We start from the raw sequence: 23,139 nt of genomic DNA, 5'->3' as shown, positions 1-23,139 counted from the left end.
GTACACAGTTGTATATCTTAGTTGCAGGTCCTTCTAGTTGTGGGATGTGGGACACCGCCTCAAGGTGGCCTGACGAGTGGTGCCATGTCAGCGCCCGGGATCCGTACCCTGGGCCGCCGCAGCAGAGCGCGTGAACTTAACCACTCGGGCACGGAGCCCGCCCGAGACATATTTAATCTTATAGGCACTGCCAAAACATGATGGAACTTTGTTCATTTTTTCAACAAGCTTTTATTGAGATTCTGCTATATTCCTGCACTTGTCTTGGAACTGGCAGCACGTCCGTGAAAAGTAACTACTATTTTCCATTCAACAAGTTTAGATTGAAATGGTGAATATGGACCAAGAAGACAAAAAAGCAAACCAAAACAAGAAAAACATACAAGCCAATTCAAACTGTGGTAGATGCCATAATGGAGATTAGATAGATGGTACACGAGCAGCTGAATAAAATTGCTAGAAAATAGAAATACAAGGGTATTCCTTCCGTTAGATGTAGATTTGTCCGGTTTTGTTTGTTCCCCCATAAGAGAAAGCATGTGCTCATGGCAATTGATGATCTGGGGGAGAGGGATGCTAATTAAACTCCCCACCACTCCCCTCCCCGAAAAAAGGAGAGAATCAGAAGAAATAACATAACATAAGGGGCAAACACCAAAAACTGGTAAAATAGAACAAAATGGTGGATGTATCCTCAATGAAGACCATCAAATTAGAAGAGGAACAGGAAATGACAGCGGTCAAAAAACAAACTGCTAGAATGCTCTGACTATTTAAAGAACTTTTAGCATATTCCTGACCAACCTTGTACACAATTTTATTTCCCAGAATATTGAAAAGCAGTAAGGGCTACTATTGCACTAGACTAATTTTGAATAAGAAAGATGAATTGTATGGTAAAAGTCAAATGAAAAATGAAAGCATTATAACCTGAAATTGGTTTGGACATGTATCCTAGACTTTAACCAGAGAAATATAAGTATCAAATCAATGTCTGAATTTTTAAAAATATCTTCAATACCTCTGAAAATTACACTCCAATAACCACAATTTTGAACAGGCCAAATGAGAATGAAAATGGAAATGATTTCATGATATTAACATATTTAACATAAAATGCCAAAATAAATACAATTATAGGTTAAGAAAAATGGAAAGACAGTTCATAACCAAGAAAAAATGCTAATTTCAGGAGTCCATAAATGCAGTGTTAGGAGATCTAAAGTTTAGAATACAGCTACTACTTACGAAAAAGCAGAAGACAGGAATAGAAAGTCTTGACTGTGTCTAGAAGAAAAAAATGAACAGAGAGGTCATAGTTCTGATGCTTAGAAGAGACGGTCAAAAAGCAAACTGAAATATAGCAAGATAAAGTTCTCAAATGTCATTTTAAGTCCATTTTCTCTGTTATTTGGGAATGAGATTAAAACCAAATTGGCAAGAAAAACATTAATTAACAAAATAAATGAAAATATTGAGAAAAAAATGTAGGAGAGCCGCTAGCTAACTAAATGAGTTTAAGATTCCTAGCTCAGACAAATCACATCCCCAGGCACCGAACAAACTTGATGAGTTCATTAAACTAATATCAAATATCTGTGAGAATTATAGGAAGACAAGGAGTTGCTGAAGATGGAAATTGTAGACTGAATGTTTCAGAGAGAAATAAGATTAAGTCTAGACTCCAGACTGTAAAGAGCTTGACATTGGTCATGTCCAAGATGGCAGGACTCAGCGTTAGCTGTTTAATTTGAGGGACTTAGAAAAAGCAATGATGAAAAACTGGAATGCTATTAAGTAGGAAATGTTTGCAAAGGTCATGGATTGAGTTTAGTATGTTACAGTGTATAGAGCAAGGGAGATAATAGGTTCACTATTTTCCAGGCCAAGTTATAGTCATTTGGAATATTCTGTTAAATTCATCATGAAACACATTTAAGAAAAATGCTGACACACTAGAGCACTTCATCTCTAGAAGTATAAGAATGATGTGGACAATTAAAGCCAAAACATTTATGAAGTTGTGGGGGGTAATAAAGATGTTTAGTGAGAGGTGACACTGAAGAGTGACAATTACAGTCACATATTTGAAGGGATGGCCTTTGGACAAGGACTTGGAGGTGTTCCACATAGTTTCATGACAAAAAAAATCACAAAAGCCACAGCCAGAAAACACTTTCTAATAATTAACCTACCTCCTCTCATGGATCATTTTGGTATAATTTAATTTGAAAATATGGACACTGAATTTGGATTACCGCTGATTGGAGATGTTTTATGAAGCATGCTAAAAATATGGAAGCATTGGAACTGCTGACTTTAAGACTTTCTTCCAAACCTGAAGTTATGGGTGATTGATTGTATGCTGATAGCCATGACTATTGTGCTAATCTGAGCAACAGTGAGAGAAGAAAATACAATCTGCATATTTCTCTACCATTATTTGATTTACTATTATTGGTATTAAAAAAAGTTTTATTCTGGCTATGGAGCCATTTATGAAGATCTCTAGCTTATGTCATTTCAAACTGGAAAAAATCCTAAAAGATAATACTGTAGAGAATACTCTGCATGTAAGGTGATGACCCAGAAGAGTCACAGGTGTTACCTACCTGTGATTGCTTCAGCACTGTCGAAAAATACCGGGCACAAATAAAATATGAAGTGCATCACCCTAAATATCTATTACAGTCATTACATTGCCAAATGCAATGCCTTCTCTCCCATTTAAGCTGTAAATCTCCATAATTAACATCTTATTCATTACAGAAGCAATGTCTCATATATCATCCAATTCACAGGATTAAGTAGCAGAGTTCCCAAGGGTAATTGCTTCATCTATCTATAAAAGAAAACAGAACATTGCACATTTTTACTTACAAAACATTTTCTCTCTATACGCAGACTAACATTTAATTTCATTATTTCTCTCTCTACATATGTATAATTCACTTAGAAAGAAAATATTAGCTAATAATGAATCAAGTATTATAATTTGGCTTCTACAGCCCTTCTGCACCACTCTAAGCACAAAATGATATTAGAAAAATTATAAAAGAGAATATTTAAAGGAACAGTCTAAGCTCAAAAGGACTATCTTCTAGAACCAAAGAGAATATAAACATAAAGCAACAAGCTGGTTTAAATATTCAAGACTGCTAGTTTCAGAGCCAGGAAACATGCAGAGGAGGAAGGAAGTGAGGTCTCTTTGGGGATAATAATAATACAAGATTTCCCTGCCGCTCTTTGAAATAAAGATGTAAGACTGGTTTCCTACTCTGAAAGGAGAAGGAAAAATGTGGTGAATTTTCTGGCTGGGTTATGACTTAGATAAAGGTGATAATTAACGAGGTGGAGTGAAGGAAGCCATGCAACTAAGCGGGTTGGATAAGTCATGTATGGCTATCACCATGGGCCAGGAACTCTGAACCAACTACATAAGACCATTCTGGTTCTGGTTAGGAGAAATATAATTATGACACAAAATCACATTATAGGCAATGGTGAATACACACACAAAAAAGAGAGGAACGAAAAGAAAAATAAATGCAACCCTTACTCAATATGAGCTTGCAAATTAAAATTTGGAAATTCAAATTATTTCTAAGAAAGATAGCAAATAAAATCCATTGGAAAATGAATTTACACTAGATCAAATGAAACTAATAGAGGAAATTGAAAATGACTTTAATAAAAATGTTTTAGATACTCAGGGATAAAAAACAGAAAAGTATTAATAAAAAGAAATTATAAATGGATAGAAATTAAGTAAATACATGTGGTTATCAAATTAACTTATTAGAAATCTTGAAAATGAGAAAATATGGTCATTGAATTTTTCAAAAAATGAATGCATGGAATAAACTATAGGCCACACATACTTAAAGAAATCACTAGTGTATCAAAAGACAAATCTGAGGAATCTACCCAGAGAGCAACACAATGAGAGAAACTGACAAAAAAACAAATAAATAACAATAAGCAAGATTTAGAAGCAACAGCATATGTCTAGTAGGATTTCTAAAGGATAAAAATAGAGGAAATGTCAAAGAAACAATATGTGAAGCTAAAAATTACCTCGAATATCCTGATTTTAAATGCTATGAAAGTTCAGATTGAGGGTATATATTGAGTGGTGGGAATGATAAATACAAATAAAAGCATACCAAGATCATTTGCAGTAAAATTGAAAACCATCAACAATAAAGAGAAAAGTCATAAGAACTGACAGAGAAAAAAGAAAAAAATCCTAGGAAAGAAATGATAATTAGATTCGCTGTTTTTCATCATCAATATTCAGAAGTCAGTGGAGTAAAATCTTTAAATTTATGAGAAAAAGTATCTGCCAAGCAAACATTCTCCATCCGGGTGCACTGTCACTCATAAGTGAGGGCAAAATAAAGACATTTTTCAAATATATAACTATAAAGAGTTACTTTAAAATACACTAAAGGATAGATTCTATCAGATATGAACGTATGTGAAGTGAGTGAGGTGGCAAAAAAGCTGAACACAAAAAGGAGCAAGATATATTAGTAATTTAACTATTACATGCAAAAGCAATAATTGTGACCAATGTTTATCATTAAAACATTAGAAATTAATTTCTAAACAGAAACAGTAAGGACAACGTGAAAAAATGTGTCTTGCCTAGGTCCTTAAAATTTCCTAAGGTTTTTCCCTTTTATAGCCAGAGGCTAGAGTCACTGATTATAAAAATATTTACTTTTTAAAAACATGTAACCACTAAGAGAATATAAATGCAATGTTGAAATTCTGAACCATCGGAGGAAAAAGAAGTTCTGAGTTTGGCATAATATTGTGTGGGGATGGAGAGAGAGAAAATGTACAACTGAATAAGAAAAAAATAAAGAAAGAGTCAGCAAGATTAATCCCACCAAAATTATATTGGGATTTGGAGAAATGAAGGTTCCTGGCAAAAGAATATGGTGCTGAATCAAGCCTAGCTATGCGATTGCTTCATAGTTGACATTTACCAGTTCAAATCCTTAGCACAGATCTTCCCAGCCCAACCAGTACAGTATATGTACATATATAAAAATCTATGCATATATATAATCATAATATTTTTTGAATCCTATGCTTTCAATCCAGGTTCATTTTCTTCTTGGAAAAGTCATTTTTTACCATTTTTTAAAAAAAAATCTGTAGGCAGTTTACTGTCTTAGTATTTGTATGTCAGAATACAAAACACTGTTGATAGTGGCTACCTCCACAGTAGTGAACTGGAATACCAGTCGTGGGGACTGAACACAGACATTTCTCCCTTTGAATTTCTTACCACGTGGATGTTTTACTGGCTGTGCAGCCTATCCGCTACTTTGCTGCTTTTGATTCTCTTGCAAGCCTTCTCTGCCTTTTCACCTGCTGCATGGGCTGAGCTCTGTTATCCACATCAGCGGGCTCCCCTGTGCTCTCAATGGTCTAGTTGGGCTCAGTCAGTGAGGTGCACTGACAGGAGCAGACTGAGGTCAGGGTATTCGTGCCATTGGTTCCCTGCCTCTGATGTTGCTTTGAACTGGCTCTGTATCTTAATTTAGTGTCGCTGCTCTTCTCGAGAGAGCCTCTATTGTACAATTCTCTTCTATCGTTATCGTCACTGTCTTGTCTCTCTCTCTCCTTCAGGGTTGTGGCTTGGTGATTGCTGCATTGCTACCAGCTATCAGGTAGCAGCTATCAGATAGCTCCAGGTCTCAGTTGTCACTTATGCTTCATCCACATCTGGGTAAATAGACTCTTTTCAAACTCTCCTGATTTGACTATGGCATCTGGTTCCTACAGCAACCCTGATAGATACACTGTCCAATAAATACACAACTTTTTAAAATAACCATGCTTTCCATGTACTAAATGGGAACATTTTACCCTTTACACACAGGGAGATGGAAGCTTCAGGGAATGGTAGAAGATGAGGAATGACTGTCCTCATTTAAAATCTCTCTTTCTGGCTCTTTCAACATAACTATAAAGGACTACTTACAACACAGTATATTAATGTATAGTGGCAGATACTTGTGTTGCTAGCAGCCATTTTCCTCTCCATTCTTTCTTCTTTCAAAAAACAATCTTCCATGATGGAGTCTAAGATTGTTAGGTTTGTCTTTCCAAACTTCCTGCGATAATAGTGGCCAAGCAATTCAGTTCTTAGCAATGAGCTGTGAGAGATGACTATTTGAAGTGAGTGTGATCTGGAGAAAGAGTTTCAGTCTAACAAATGTGGCTATTAAAAGAAAATTTTGTACTCTGTTCCTTTCCTTCCTGCTTGGGACACTGCAAAATTTTGATCTGATCCTTATAGACACAACACTTGACTTTCAACTATGAGGGAAGATAATGTAACCATGTGGGGGACGGAAGAGTGGAGAGCAAGATTTTGGGTGATTTAGCACTTACCGAGGCTCTGAACCTACTCTGGAACAACTCATGTTTAAATTTCTTATTACGTGTATTTGGATGCTGTTGATTTTTAAGCTACTATGAGTTGCTCATTCTGTTATAGCCAAAACAAGTTTTATGATATAGACGATGAGTTGCAAACAGCAGAAAATCCAACTTAAATTATGTAAGTCAAATACAGGGATTTTGAATGAGGTTATTGGGGACTTCCTGGGAATTCAATAATATAAAAATATGGCCTAAGGAATGGTTGCAAGAAGTTTCATCAGTTTCATTCTTCTCTGCTTCTCTGTTCAGTGTTGATTCATGGCTAACTAAACTTTTTCACATGACTGAAAGCTTAGTTTCTAACATCATCCCCCACCCACCACTGCCAAACCTTTTATCCTATATTGTGAGCCACTCAAAGAGATGTTCCAAGTTCTAGTTTTAAAATTCCATGGAAAAAGAATATTCTATAAACATGCATCAATTTTACAGACTTTAAAATCCAATGTGACTAAGAGAAGAGTGATAGAGTGGAAAAGGAGGCGAGGGTGGCAGCATTTTGCCCTGGGTTCTACTAGTAGGGCTTTGCATTATCGAGAATTTATAAATAATAATAAAACAGATCAAAAATTCTTCTGCTTTATATCACCACCATATGTCCAACAATTCCAAACAGTGTAGTGGTAAAATAGTCCTCTCTGTGTGAGGCAAGTGCCACCACAAAACAACTTGACTTACATTGGGATTTCAGGAAAGAAATTTCGAGTTAGAGATTTTTAAGATGAAAAGTGAATTATAAGCCAGGAGGAAAATAGGGTAAGAATGTTATAGGTAATAAGCTAAGATCTTGAAGTAAGGGAAACCTCATTCTTGCTAGTTAGGACCATAGCATAATCTTTAGAAAAGTGGGAGAAAGTTTTTTTTTAAAAACACTCTTGTTTATTTCCTTTGGGAGCTGCTGTCAATTACTTGCTTCAGTTTCCTCTTTTGAAAAATGAGGACCATAACTGTACCTAATTCCTTAGGTTGTGATGTTTGACTATGTTAGTATTTGTAAGGCGATTAGGGTCATGCTGGCACATGAGCACTCTAGAGGTCCTTGTTAAATAAATAAAAGTGATGGGTAGGTGAGTAGAACAGAAGGAAGAGAGGGAAGGAGGACCGATGGAAGGGAGGGAGAGACCAGAGGGAGGAAAGGAAGTGAGGGAGGGAAGAGGAGTGGGAGAGGAAAGATGGAGAGAAAGATGGCCATCTTGTGCATATGCTCAAGAGTTTCTAGTCTATAATAAATGCCTAGAAACAGAATTTATGGGTCTTAGAATACGCACATGTTGGAGCCTTCATGTTTTTGCCAAACTGCTTTCTAAAGGTTTTCTTGCTTTCTCTATTTTTTTTTCTAATTTACACTTAGACCTTAGTAATGAGGTTTGAATCGCACTATACCCTTGCCGGCATTTGTTATGGTAGGCTTTTTCATTTTCGTGAGATACAAATAATTTCTTATTTTGGTTTATATCTGCATTTTTCTCCTTGCTTGGCTTGCATCTTTTCATTGGCCAATCATGTTTTTGTTCTGTGAAATGTCTGTTGATGTCTCTCTATGATTTTGAGGGGGTTATCTTTGCATAGTTCTTTTACGTATTTTATATTCTAGGGTATTTTTTCAGTTTTCAACAAATTTATAAGTCTGCGACCTTACTTTCAATCTCTTAACGCTGTCATTCGATTAACTGAAAATTTAATTTTATTGTATATTTCAAATTATCAATCTTTTCAATTCTATTTGTGGTGTTTTCCTTTTGGTCTTGTCTTAAAGAAATTTTCCTACTAGGAGGTCATAACATTAATCACTTATATTTTATTCTAAAGGCTTTGAAGGATTGCCTTTCGTATTAATATTATTTTTCACCTAGAATTGATGTACATAGGAACCCAATATAATTTTTCCATGTTTATAATCAATTCCATTACCATTGATTGAAATGCTTATCCTTTTCCCACTAACACGACTCTATCTCATGTAGGACTTCAAGTGTGTATGATCTGTTTCTGAGTTCTATATTAAGTAATTAAGTAATTTAGGGAGTGTAGTGTTTTTTCTTAGAAACCTAAATAAATTAATATAGAGAGAATATATTTGCAAACCCTATATAATATGATAAAGGGTTCATATCCAAAATGTATAAAGAACTCATACATCTGAACAACAAAAGAACCAAAAATCCAATTAGAAAATGGGCGAAAGATCTGAATAGACATTTTTCCAAAGGAGACATACAGATAGCCAACAGTCACATGAAAAGATGTTCAACACCACTAATTATTAGGAAATGCAAATCAAAACTACAATGAGATATCACTTCACACCCATCAGAATGGTTATAATTAACAGCACAAGAAATAGCAAGTGTTGGAGAGCATGTGGAGAGGAGGGAACTCTCATATACTGCTGGTGGGAGTGCAAACTGGTGCAGCCTCTATGGAAAACAGTATGGAGAGTCCTCAAAAAATGAAGTAGAAATACCATATGATCCAGCTATTTTACTGCTGGGTATTTATCCAAAGAACATGAAAACATGGATGCATAAAGATACATGCACCCCTATGTTCAATGCAGCACTATTCCCAATAGCCAAGACTTGGAAGCAACCTAGGTGCTCGATGAGGGATGAATGGATACAGAAGAGATGGCATATATACATAATCGAATACTACTCAGCCATAAAATAGATGAAATATCGCCATTTGTGACAACATGGAGAATAAAACAGTAACTTTACAGTGGAGAAACCTGACAAACACTCCCTCAGCCAGGTGATCAAAGATAACAGCAGTGAAAAGTTCTGTTGATAGTATGTACCCTTGATATGATGTGAGGAAAATAGCACTTTACTTCTTTGTGATCTTTATCTCAAAAATCCATAAAGCACAGTCTAACCATGAGAAAAAAACAGAAGACAAATCAAATTGATGGAAACTTTACCAAATGTCTGACCAGTAGTCTTCAAAACTGTCAAGGTCAACGAAAATAAGGAAAGTCTGAGAAACTGTTCACCATGTAGACGACCCATGGGAGACCTGATGACTCAATGTTAAGATGGTACCCTGAACGAGACACTAGAACAGAAAGAAGAACATGAAGTCAAAAACTACAAAAGTGTTAATAAAGTATTGACTGTAGTTAACAAAAAATACATCAATCATATGTCGTTAGTTGTGAAAAAGGTACCCCATTGATGTAAGATGTTAACAACAGGGGGAGCTGGGCGCAGGGTCTAGGGAACTTTCTCTGCTGTCCTTGCAAGTTTCTGTGAGTCAGAAAATGTGCTAACATAAAATTTATTGAAAGAATTTATCGTGTCTTGTCTATTTGCCTCTAATCAGTTCCATTTGTGAATAATAATATCCAAATATTTTCTCTACTGGTAATTTAAATCTGAAGCACATGGTCTCAAATTTAATGCTCTCTGCTGTCTCATATCCCTCATCCCTCCTGCCACAAAACGAAAAAACGGAAGGTGTCTTGCTTTCCTGCAGTCAGAGTATGAATGTTCTGCTAGGCATCCACGAACATTACCCACAGGTGATAATTATAAATTAAATTCTAGACTTAAGGTTTTAGGCCACACAGGTATTACGCGTAGTGGCCTCAGAAACCTGTGAAGGCAGGTTTCTCTGTGTTTGCCCCTTTATCCTAAACTATTTTCCAAATTTTAATTGTCAATCATGATTGGTACTTATCTTCCCCAATCTGAAGAATACGGAGGAAGAGATCCTAAAATCTATGCATTCCCACAGTGCGCGGGCTCTGGTTCTAGCAGTAGAGAGGCTCTCTTCACTAGGATGTAGGACCCTTACCAGACTGGAGTTGCATAGCTACATTTTTAATTTGAGGGAATACTTGCTTAGAATTCTTCTTGGAGAACTTTTGCCACACATTTTTGAAAAGAATTAGAATCAGGTAAAATCAGTCTCATGGCCATTTGCACATCTAATAATCTTGCTCGTAGAGCAGAAAATACAGGCCCTGGCTTAGAAATTCCATAAGGTAGTTTAATTCCTTTCTATGAAAGCCAGGAAAATGTGTCATAATTGTGACGGTTTTATTTGCTTCTCCTTTTTCACACCATTGGCAAGGGCTCATTTGTAAGAGTGAGGGACTGCATCAAAGACCAGCAGTTAGGATGCTGATGTCAAAATAGAGATTTAGACACGGGGTGGGTAGACAATTGAGTGAGTGATGGGAAAGGGAACAATTCGCCCAGGCTTGAATCTTGCAGATGCATTATTCTGACTACTATACACCTTTTATCTATATTGTGACCTATTCATTTGGGGCTGAAGCAAAACCTGTAAATAAGGTTGCCCTTTGTTGAAATTTTTTCTACTCTTCTTTATTTCTTCAATTTTTATTAGGATGGCATATAGTCAACTGCTAATAGCTCCAAAGCAACCCTACTTTCTTCTTCTTATGCTCACAGCTTCCATTTTTTCTAGTATTCACACCTAGCCTCTGTGTCTTTGGTGCATGTTGTTGGAAAGACAAACCATGGTGGTACCACAGTGGTCCCATAGTGCTACTGCCATGATTGGCATGTGAATGAATTCCAGTCATTGGCATGTGGCTGAATGCTGGACAATGAGATATGAGGGCAAGTCTGCAGTTGTGAGAAATCATCTTGGAATGGGTCCTAATCCAAGAAATGCACGGAAGTGATGGTTTCTTTACTGCCCTGGATATTGGTGTGTGAAGTGATGCCTGGAGCTGCTGCAACCATCTTACAACCCTGAGAAAAGCTAACCAATACTCCCAAGATGTTAGCATACAAAGATAAAGATAAACCATGAGCTACTGAACAGTTGCCTTCAAACTGGTGCTACGTAAGATAATAAATTTCTTTAAGGTTTAAGTCATTTTTACTTAGATATTTGTTTCTTGCAAGTGAAAACATCTTACCAATACAGATAGTCTATTAGTAAAAGGATTCCGATGCACTGTGAAGTAAATAAAATTTAACAAGATGTAACAACACAAAAAAGTCTAATCTAATTCAGTTAGTTTAAAAGAAGGCAGTTTTTTTAAAGATTACAACATACAAAATGGATTCTTAGTATTTACTTTGATATATTTAAAATATTGCTTATTTAGATTTAAATATTCATATGTGTTTCATTAAATTTAAAACAAACATAGTTTTTTAATACATTGCATAATTAATATGACAAGCAAAAGAAAATATCCTCCCTCAGGTAATTTTTTGTACTTTATAAGAGAGAGCTATCAGAAGAATATTTTATCCCAAATCTCTCAATACTACCTTTAAAATATTAGTTTATTTTGTCTCAAATTATGTTTACACATTTTCCCAAGTGCATTTAATAAGTTTTAAAATTGACTCTAACACTTAACTATTAAATCAACAACAACTTACTTGCATGATCAGACACAAATAAACAGAAGATGGCAACAAAGTTCTTAAACAATAGTATTGAATATCGAGACTAGAGAATTATGCAATTTTGATATGTGACACAATTATAAATTATATTACCAATTACTTGATAAATACAAGATAATTATATTATTATCTTTAACCCATATTAAGAAATAAAAAATTTCCCACTATAAAGGGAAGGCTTGCACTAAAATGCAAATTCTTTTCTATTCATTGAAACACTTTACTCTGACTTTATGAGAAACACACTAAAATATTTTGACAGAGTAATGATAATAAAGCTTGTTGTCTGATATCTTTACCAATGCAAATTACTTTCTTCACATTTTGCTTCATTTCCTTTGAACATTTCCATTCTGGTCAACATTCATTTTGTATCTTAAATCATTTTGTATCTCAAAATGCTTAGGATTTTGTATCTCAAATCATAATTCACAGATAGCATCTTGATTATTTTGATGGCATGCCCTGATATCCTCTGTGAATTCAATTTTACAAATACATGAGTATTTCTGTCAATATCTGCATTAATAATGAGATTTACTCTATTTATAAACATCTTGTTAGCTTAGAATAAGAATTCACTTCCAAGTTAATACATAGCCTATTAATTGAAGTGGTTCTAGTATCAAAAATTTTTAGCCTACAAATTTCTGCAAAAGCTGAGACCATCTTTTTCTTGAAACACTGTCCAGCTCATTCTACAATTTGGTCCAAAACCTGGTTTGCATAATCAAGCTGATGAAATCATTCCAGAGATGCTAATGGATAAAATGAGAATATGTTTTATTTTCCCAGACCAAGAGATAATTCTACTGATGAAAACTTGGGAGTACATTGAGTCCGATCCATGATTTTCCAGCCCAATGATCCATGCAGTATCTTTTACTGTAATTTCTTTTTTATCTCTTTTTCAGGAAGATGAGCCCTGAGCTAACATCTGCTGCCAATCCTCCTCCTTTTGCTTAGGAAGACTGGCCCTGAGCTAACTCCATGCCCATCTTCCCTTACCTCACATGTGGGATGCCTGCCACAGCATGGCTTGCTGAGCGGTGCCATGTCCACACCCAGGATCCTAACCAGCGAACCCTGGGTTGCCAAAGCGGAACATGTGAACTTAACCTCTGTGCCACCAGGACAGCCCCTTACTGTAATTTCTTTTGACATAAACTGTAACTACTTTGGATGGGACTCAAATATGATAAGCTGAGTTTGTGAGCTTGTGGGTTTTCCTTAGTTCAAAATCTTGTCCACTTACAAGAAAGTGTATGAAATAGTTTCTTAACTCAGATTTTGGAAATCTGATGAGACAAAGACCTTCTTTATGAATTTTTTCCTCTATGTGGTTTGATATATTAATTATATCCATTGTTAGTGTTCACTTTTTCCCTAAAACTCTTTAGACATCCAACATATGGCATCACTCTCACTCCTGAATCAATGTTGTCTTCTTAACACAATAATTCCATTGATTAGGGTTTTTTTGAGTGGAAATTGTGACTTGAGAGAGAGATGTGAATGTCTGAATGCATAAAAATAAGGTATACTTCCATTTGTGGAGTTATAGTGACTATTTATTAGATGAATTTTATTTATAGTCTTTTCACCTCTTCTATATCTTCATTAATTTTGTCTAATTTTCATATTAATCATAGTGAAAAGTATGAATATCAAGTAGGGTGGTGGATTTGTCAGTATATGTCCTTGTATTTTTATCTTTGCTTCATATATTTTGAAAATAGAGTATTAGATGCATAAAAGTTTGGAATGTTTTTAGGATATGACATTGAATCTTCAGTTTTCAAATACTCTTTTTAAAAAATATGCTACAATTTTGTCAGTTATACTTTTAACAAAGTTGAAATTTTAAAAAAGATGAATAAGTTCTGGGAATCCAATATAACATGGTGACCACAGCCAAAAACATTGCACTATATACTTGAAAGCTGCCAAGAGAGCAGATTCCAAATGTTCTCACCACAAAAACGAAATGGTAATTATGTGAAGTGATGGAGGTGTTAGCCAACACTACTGTGGTAATCATTTCGCAATATATAAGTGTATCAAATCAACACTCTGTACACCCTAAACCCACACAATGCTGTATGTCAACTATACCTCAACAATGCTGGGAAAAAAATCTTTTCTAGAATGTGCTTACATTAGATTGTAGTACTGGGTCTTTAATACCCTGTACCCTATCTTCCCTGTCATTTCATTTCTTCTGCACTGTTTCTGTTTTTTTTTTTTTCTTGAAGATTGGCCCCAAGCTAACATCTGTTGTCAATCTCCCTCCTTTTTCTTTCCTCCCTGTAGTCCTAGTACACAGCTGCATACCCTAGCTGTAAGTCCACCTGGTTCTATGTGGGAAGCCGCCACAGCATGGCTTGATGAGTGTTGTGTAGGTTTGCGCCTAGGATCCCAACCCATAAACCCCGGGCCATAAAGCAGAGTGTGAGAACCTAACCACAACACCACCGGGCAGGCCTCTGTGTTTTCTACCTATTGCTTTTTTTCTTCTTTTTGGAACAATACTTTCAATGAAAGAAGAAAATATCAAAGGAAAAGAACTTTCAATTTTTCTACTGCATTTGAAAAGCAAAGTCGGTATCCCAGGGCCTCTCCATTGTGGGACATGAAGGGGCTACGGTTAGACAGTGCATGTTACTCTGCCCATGAACCTCGCATGCATAAGTCCCCCACGTGCTTAGAGAATGAGAACTTTTGGCACAGAAAGCTCTGCAGTGACCGCTTATTATTTCGTTTCTGTTTGAAAATTAGATAAGCATCCTGACCAAAAGAAGACTGCACTTTGAAAAAAGAAAATCACTCAATTTCAGCAAGACAACATTTGGGTTGGTTAGAAAGTGGTAGTCTTGACAAATAGGACCAATCTATGAACAATCAGATGAGTACAGGGTCCCTCCAGAGCTTGCCAGAAGGGGATAAATGTTGATGCGAGTTATTATCATCTTGTTCTATTCTTGTCCAACCTTCAAATCTCAAAGCAAAAAAGACGTTTTCTTCTAACCAGATCTTTGCTCAGTCACTGGTGATGCACTGTAGGCAAAAGGAAGTGGATGGTAAACTCTTTAGTGGAAAGTTTCAGTGACACTGGACTGTCCCCTGGTTTATGCGTGACTCCAAGTGCTTCCTTCAGCTTTTCCTTCAGGTTCTTTGACTTGCTTTCATGAAAGCCCCAGATAGATATTCTGATGGTTCTTTCTACGGGGGAAAATTGGGCTGATTAAAAAAACCCTGCAGGTTAAATCCTATTCCTTGAAGACACTTTGTTTCATGTTTGTTCAAAATTTCAAAGGAGCATTTTCAGCACTGATTCTCTTGGTGCACAGCTGTATAAACGTGGCAGCATCAGTACGGTGTAATCTTCATTTCTTCATCCAGATGTTTATCTACTACCTAGAGTCCTTCCATATTGGGATAGGGCTGAAGAGACACAGAAGTTCATCTTAATTCAAAGCACTTCAGCAGCTGTTTGTCTAGGGCCTCATTCTCATGTTCAACCTCCGGCCCCCCCTCAATGTGATCACTTTGCCTGTGAAGTCTTTCTCACATTTCTGCAGATTCTTCCCTGCATTATAGGCATTCAGGCAAGCCAATGGTTAGCAGGCACGTACTTCTGCTGGTTTTACCCGTTTTCCAGGTAACATCATTCATTAGGTACCCACTGTTAGCCTAATGGAAGTTCTGTAGGTCAGAAGTCCCACATGAGTCTTACTGGACTATCATCAAGGTGTAGCACTGTGTTCTTTTGTGGAGATTTATTTGCCTTTTATAGCTTCTCAAGGCCTCGTACATTCCTAGGCCGATGGTCTCCTTCCAGCTTCTTTAAAGCTTGCAAGGGCAAATTGAGTCCTTCTCACACGGTCATCTCTCTGTCTGGTTCTAATACTCTTTCTTACTAGTTATTTTTTCCTTTCAGTTGTTATTACCTCTATGATAATTTTCTCCTTGCTAATATATTTTCCATGGTTCTTTTATCTTCTGGGCATGTTGTTTGAGTATGTTGTGTATAATATATAACCACCCCCTCCCTCCCACATACAATGTACCTAATGTAGCAGATTCAGCATCTGCAGACTCTGAACTACCAATATCACATTTCAAAGAAAACTGTAAATTTTTTTCCTGGGTAGGAAGAGTGAAATACTCTCTCTCCAAACACAGCTTCAATGTCAGGTCTTAGTCACTGACTTTCCAGGGGTTGTGTACATATACCTCGGCTCTGTCAGCCTTTTAGTGGTTAATTCTGATATGTATGTTTTGCAGGGTTTCCCAGAGTTTTCTTTTAGGATTAAATTTTACTTGTCCTCTGGGGCCGGCCCCATGGCCGAGTGGTTAAGTTTGAGCGCTCCGCTTCGGTGGCCCAGGGCTCAGATCCTGGGCGCCGCAGACATGACACCACTTGTTAGGCCATGTTGAGGCAGCGTCCCACGTGCCACAACTAGAAGGACCCACAACTAAAATATGCAGCTATGTACTGGGGAGATTTAGGCAGAAAAAAGTGTGAAAAAAAAAAAAGGTAGGCAACAGTTGTTAGCTCAGGTGCCAATCTTTAAAAAAAAAAATTCACTTCTCCTCTACATTAGCAACTGAATGCATACTCTTTGCTGACTGCTTCCCCATTCCCCATTTCCCTGCTCCTGTTCATACAAACACCAAATAACCTCATCTCTCAGTCTGCTTCTGGGAGAACCAACAGATATCCAATTTCTCAATAGCCGTTTCTTAAATAGAGAATTTATTCATAGTTACATTTATTGTGATTTTTGATATATTAGAATTCATTTCCACCGTCTTATTTTGCCCATTTGATTTGCCCCATATTTATAATTTTCTTTATCACTGGGAGTACACACAGCCAAAACTTACTTTATTTTGGAACTTATTTTTCTCTGCATTTAATTTCACCTGAGGGAAAGGAAAACTCAGAAGAAGTTTGAAATTAATTTCAGTAGAAAAAATGTGTTTGTAATACAAAGAGGAGAAAGAAATCTATATGTTTAACTACAGCAAGAACTAAAAAATAATTCTAGAGTATGATTTCAAGTTACCTGACTAAAAGACACAGAAATAATTGTAAACTGATGAGAAATAGTCTATGCTTGGGCCTATGCTTTAATCATTTAAGAAGAAAAAAAGCAGTTATATCAAAATATTTATTTTGCAACTTTGAAGGAAAGAATAAATTATAAAAGTTCAGTAAGTATTACTCTGACAACAGCAACTAGTATTTATCAAGTACTTACTAGAGCAATGACAGTGCTCAGAGCATCACATACATTTCCTCTTTTACTTTTCATCATAACCCTAGCGATATACACTGTTGGCTCTATTTTACAGACGAAGAATCTGAAATTTCCATAAGTTCAGTAAATTGAGTGCCTCACAGATAGAAAGTGCCCAAGTTATTTTGAAGCATATGACCCAAAAAGCAGGAAAATTGAAGCATATTGGAAGAGGATGAAGTTGAAACTATTTTTCTGAAGTATAAAGATAAAATATTTTCAAATAGTACTACTCTGCAGCATAATGCTCTATATCATATAGCACTGTAATAAAGATACTAAAGTTTTGAAGAGCATCTGCTGTCTAAACTTTTAAAATTATGTTGTAAAATTTCAAAAGAGATTATTTTCATTGCTTTATAAATATTCCCCCTATTCTAGACTTTAGATGTATTTTCCTATGTATGTATGTATGTATGTACCTGTCTATCTATCTATCCAAATTTATTCTGCCTCATCATCAAATCTTCATGAGTGAATAAGGTGAATCCTGTAATTGTCTTGGAATAAAGTTTCTAATACCCTAGTATGATTTATTTGAACACCACTAACTCTACTTAGCTTGAGGTCAAGGTGCTATAAGATACAAACAAATATTGATGAAAAATGAAATAGACATAAGGTTTCAGAGCAAAGAGCAGTGCATTTACTCAGAAAACATTTGAGCTTTCCATTTCTTTGGTAGTCATAAACTTTTGATCTAGACTTTCAACATCTCAAAGCCTCATTTTCCACCCTATGAGGATAAAACTGTCTCCACATTCCTCACAGAGTTGTTTTAAGGGTCAAATGAAATCAGAGTAAAATGCTATAGAAGCTGTCAAGTGCTATATAGAGAAAAAAATTAAGGTATTATTGTTAACAAAGTAACCATTTACAGGAATTTCCTTTTTATATTCTTCTCCCACCTCTCTCTGATGGAATATTTTGCCTTAGCCACTTAGGCTGTGTTCACCATAGATGGCCTCTACCATCTTGACTTGTTTGGATACCAAAATGATAAAAATTCCTGCTCACCACCTGTTAAAATTATTAGAAAACAACCTAATCTGCTGATCCTGACTTTATTTCCCAGAAGGTTACTGTATGAAGATATAGCACCTGTCACACTATCTCCCCAATACAACTCTTGCCAAAATTTTTAGTGATTTCAGTGTTAACATTAAAGGTCCTTTCGATTTCCTAACCCCAGAAGTTCTTTAATTGCTTCACCTCCAATAATCTGGCCCTTCAGCAATTCACTCTGTGGTCATCCCTTGGTCTCGTTCTTGTTATTCTGCTCAGCAACCATGCCCCTCCTGAAAATCAGCTTCAACCATTCCCTTTTCTAACCACCACCTCCTATCTTTTCAATCCAATTCTTTATTACTATAGAGTTCCAACATCTTTTTCCCACTTGAACTTCATTCCTTCAATCCATTGACCTACAACTGGTTTTCATCCCCATCATGTCTGTATTTTCCTCGTTACCTGATTTGGTTTCTATGATCTATCATCATAGTCATTCTGTCACATGAACTTGGAATTTTCTTCTCCCACTCCCTTTTCCTTCTGCATTTTATAACCTTGGAAAAATCTCAACCTTAATTAAATCTAACTCTTTACCTGTCCTATGCCTGTGTCTGAGCAACTCAAAGTGGCTGGAGGAAAACACAGACATTCTCACTGATCTCGCTTTTAACTCATGGCCAGAAACCTCTATTTCCTTCCTCCTCAGAGATCCTCCCCAATGTTCCTTGTCTACTTACTCTCCAACTCTGATTTTAAGGACTATATCATACCTTTGTCTTTCTATTCAAACATTCATTTTTTTTTAAACTGAGGAAGAATAATGAATTAGAAATAAAATATAATAAATTTCTATGACCTATCTACCCATCTCCCTGCATTTGTATTCACATTCTGGTTTTCCTCTTAATTTAAAGTTTTTCTAATATGTGCTAGTAACCAAGGCCAAAGGCCAAATCCTACACTTTTGCAATGGAATTGTTCCCTCTCAAACAATTTTGTTGCACCCTTTGTATTTTTTTGTAATGTAAATTTATTATTAGCTAAAAAAAACTCAATGAAGAATGCATTTAAAATATTTTGGATTACACATTCTCCTTGCTATCACCAACCGCATTGCTCCCCTGTTTACAGTAAAACTCTCCCAAGAGATGTCTACGTTTTGTGTATCCAATTTCTCTCCTCCCGTTCTCTCTTAAACTCAGTCATGTCTGATAATTCAATGATTACAGCTAAAGTCTTCAGTGAAATTTGGTTGTCAAATCAACTGGACAATTATTTCCACTCATCTTACTTGACTTATCAGAAGCAATTGGCACAGCTGATCACTCCTTTTGTAGAAACAGATTCTTGACTCAGTATCCAAGACTCATATCCTCCTAATTTTCTCACCTCACCTTTCAGCCACTTCTGCTGATCCCTTTTCTACATTTTGTGTTGCACAGAGCTCAGTCTTCTTTTCCTTACCTGTATCAGCCTCTCAGTGGTTGTATCTAGTTTCATAGATTTAAAAATAATATAAATATTGAAAACTTCATTTTTTTCATACTCTGTCATCTGAAATATACCTACTCAAAACATTAATTTTCATGCCTCTTGGTTATCACAAATTTAGCATATCTGAATCTGCACTTTTGTCATCATTCTCCCCTGAGCTTCTCCTTCAGTCATCCTCATTTCAGTAAATAACAACTCCATTCTTCCTTTTGCTCATACCAAAATCTTGGACTCATCTCTTTCTCTTTCATCCCACATTAATAGTAAAATCTAATAATGATTACTATGTGATTTCGCTATTCTAGTTGGTATAACACACATACACATGTTAACAATGAATTTTTACAATAACTAAGGTAGGTAACACACTTATCCATTTTTTATGGATAAGGTATCATAGTAAGTTTAAGTAGCACCTGAATATACATAATGAAACAGGCAGTTCTAGGATTTAAATCTAAGTAGTCTGGCTCTAGCATATATGCTCATAATTAGTCTGCTATGCTTTCAAAATATAGCCAAAGTCCAATCCAATCCAATCACTTCTCAAGATCTTCAGTTACTGACTTGCTCTAAGCCACCATTGTCTCAACTCCAGTATTGCAATGTCCTGCTAACTAAAGATTCTCCAAGCTTCTACTCTTAGTCTCTATAGTTCAGATTCAGAATGATCTATTTTTTTAACAACCACATAATATCACATCTCTCTTCTCAAATCCCTTCAGTTCCTTCTCTTCTCTCTCTCAAACAAAACAAAACAAAAAATACACAATCCTTACCCTACAAGTATTGTTTCCTTTCTGACTTCACACCCTACCACTCTCCCCATCTCCAGACTCCAGGCTTCCTTGCCAATCACTCTTGCCTTGGGGTATTTGTATCTGCTATTCTTTCAGATTGGAATGCCTTTCTTCTAGATATCTTCTTGTCTTGCTTCCTCCCTCCATCAAGTCTGTTCAGATGTGCCCTTATTGGAGAAGGTGTCCCTGATCACCCTCTAGAAAGTAATACCACTCTCTCTTTCCTGATAATTTGACCTTGTTTTTTCACAGTCAAGGGCTATTTTAGGTTAGGGTAGGTTTTCATTCATTTTCTTGTGCTTTTTTTTTCAGTAGAAAAAAAATACCTTTGTTTTATTCCTACAAACGTACCAGATAGTAGATACTCAACAAATATTTATTGAATAAATTAATAGTCCATGCACATACTGAAAGTATTCTAAGTTGTCCAGATAGCTTTTGTAGTCAAGCTAATGTTTAAACCAAGCAAAAATCACATTGTGTCTAGTCTTCTTCTTTTAGACAGAAACTGACAACATTAATTACTTATGTGATTGATAAAATATTGCCATCCATTAGTGAATAATTAAATGCAAAATTTGCTGGAGCTGATTTGCCATATTCTATCCAAAGATAGAGCCAGAAGAGAAGAACTAGCCCCCGTCTATCAAAAGTCTGGAATTAGAACTTCCTAATTACCGAACGCTGATTTACTAGATCTGCTAATAATACAGTGTGGAAGTCTCCCGACACTGTTCCAAAGGCTTGACCTCTACCACTGGTTGGCTGTGGTAAACTTGTTCCCTGGATTCCCTAAATTCATTGTCTCCAAAGTGAGGTGTGTGTATTATCACAGGGGGTGAGCAAGAAAATCCATCGAGGCACAAGAAGAAAACATTATAATAAACTATATTTAAACACAGAGAAAGAAATTAATCCTATTAATATTTAATATATGGATGAAGGCTGATCTTCTCGCTCCATCCTAATAACAGATGATGGACTGTCCCACGGGGCGTAAAATGTTCCTCGAGGGAAGAATGGGAGTTCAACCAGGAGAATAGCAAAACTGTTAAAAACTAACTGCTGAGAAAAGTGTCAATTTTTATTGAGCAATAAATATCAATATTTATGTCATTGAGACATTTTGTGTCAGTAATGAATGCTATAAAATATAATAATCATGTAGATATATTGCTTGTTTATCATTATCTCATCTTTCAAAAATTTTTCTATTTTTTAATTTCTATTTTGTGGATAGTATTTTATAATACATGCACACATATTAGTAAAGCAGTATAAGCTATAAACAAATAATATGCATATATTAGGAATATAAACTCAAAAATTTTAATAATAGAGATGCATGCTTAAAATGGTTTGGCAATATCTGTCTTCGGATATGAATGGCTCATAGTCTACACGTTGTATTCATACAAATCTAAAACCACTAATGGAATTTGTTTATTCAAGCAATCGGTTAATTTGATAAATATTTAAAATGCATTAAACAGACTGTTTGGCACCATGCAGAAAAAGAAAATGATTGCATTAATGCTTAAAGGCCTGTATTCAAAAATGAGAATTTTGCAAATGTTTTAGCTGGTTTTTCTTGTAATATGTAGTTAAATTAGGCTAATTCATCATATAACATGAACATGAGAATAGGCCTCAAATATGATGTGAAGAAAAGCCTTCTAAAAAATAACAAAATAAAAACATGTAATAATTTTTAGTAGCAATCAAATTTAAAAGAAAATAACAGTTGTGCATGCATAAATGAACTTATGCTGACATGCAACTCAAAAAGCTTGTCTTCTGTATAAAAAATGATATATTTAACATAAACACAGTATATAATGGACACCATACATTATTAAGCATTAAATATTTTAAATAAAAATGCTTGTATCAATGTGAGTTATAATTGTTCCTGATTAATAGAAAATACAAGCATTTTTACAGAAATGTATCTCAAAGGTATTGACAGTATTGTTCTTTGAGTGTACAATATATGTTAAATTTGTAATAAAATAGTGCATATTTTAAAATTTCCGCACATGCCAATGATTCATATTTAAGGCCTTTAAATATAAAACTTATTTTATAGATGCAAAAAATCAGCTAAGGTTTTTATTCCACTTAAAGTTAAATATTCAAAATTAATTAAAAATGTATTTTTGAGAAATTGTTTTCATATGCTTATTATTTAAAAATCAGTGGTATATTGTAAAGAACTCAAAAAATAACCATAAGAATAGTAAATCATGCTGTCATACATTTTAAATTATATTTTCTTGAAATAAACTCCTTAAATTTCCCAGTTAGAATTAGTATTTATTGTTATTTTTGATATTTTTCAAATGAAAAGAATAAAACAGAGTCTTTGTACTTTAGAAATATCAAACTTTTCTAAATGTCTTTGAAAAATTCTTATATCGTGCTATCATACATAATATTTAAATTATGATTTTAATTCTTCAGTTGAAAAACAGTGATTTTTATTTTGATGCTTGGGGAATGTTAGGGAAGAAATCTTTCAGGGAAATAGTCTCCTGAGTATTTGTGGAATTTCATTAAACCCACTCTATTTTTTCTCCTTCAACACAGAAACTATAAAGTAAGAAAAAAAAATAGAAAAAGAAACTGCCAATCTCAAAAAAATGCTTCAAATGGAGCGAAAGA

Source organism: Equus quagga, chromosome 21 (genome assembly GCF_021613505.1).
Source record: "Equus quagga isolate Etosha38 chromosome 21, UCLA_HA_Equagga_1.0, whole genome shotgun sequence".
Lineage (NCBI taxonomy): Eukaryota > Metazoa > Chordata > Mammalia > Perissodactyla > Equidae > Equus > Equus quagga.
The sequence above is the reverse complement of the archived record's forward strand: the minus strand, read 5'-3'. Positions refer to the sequence as shown.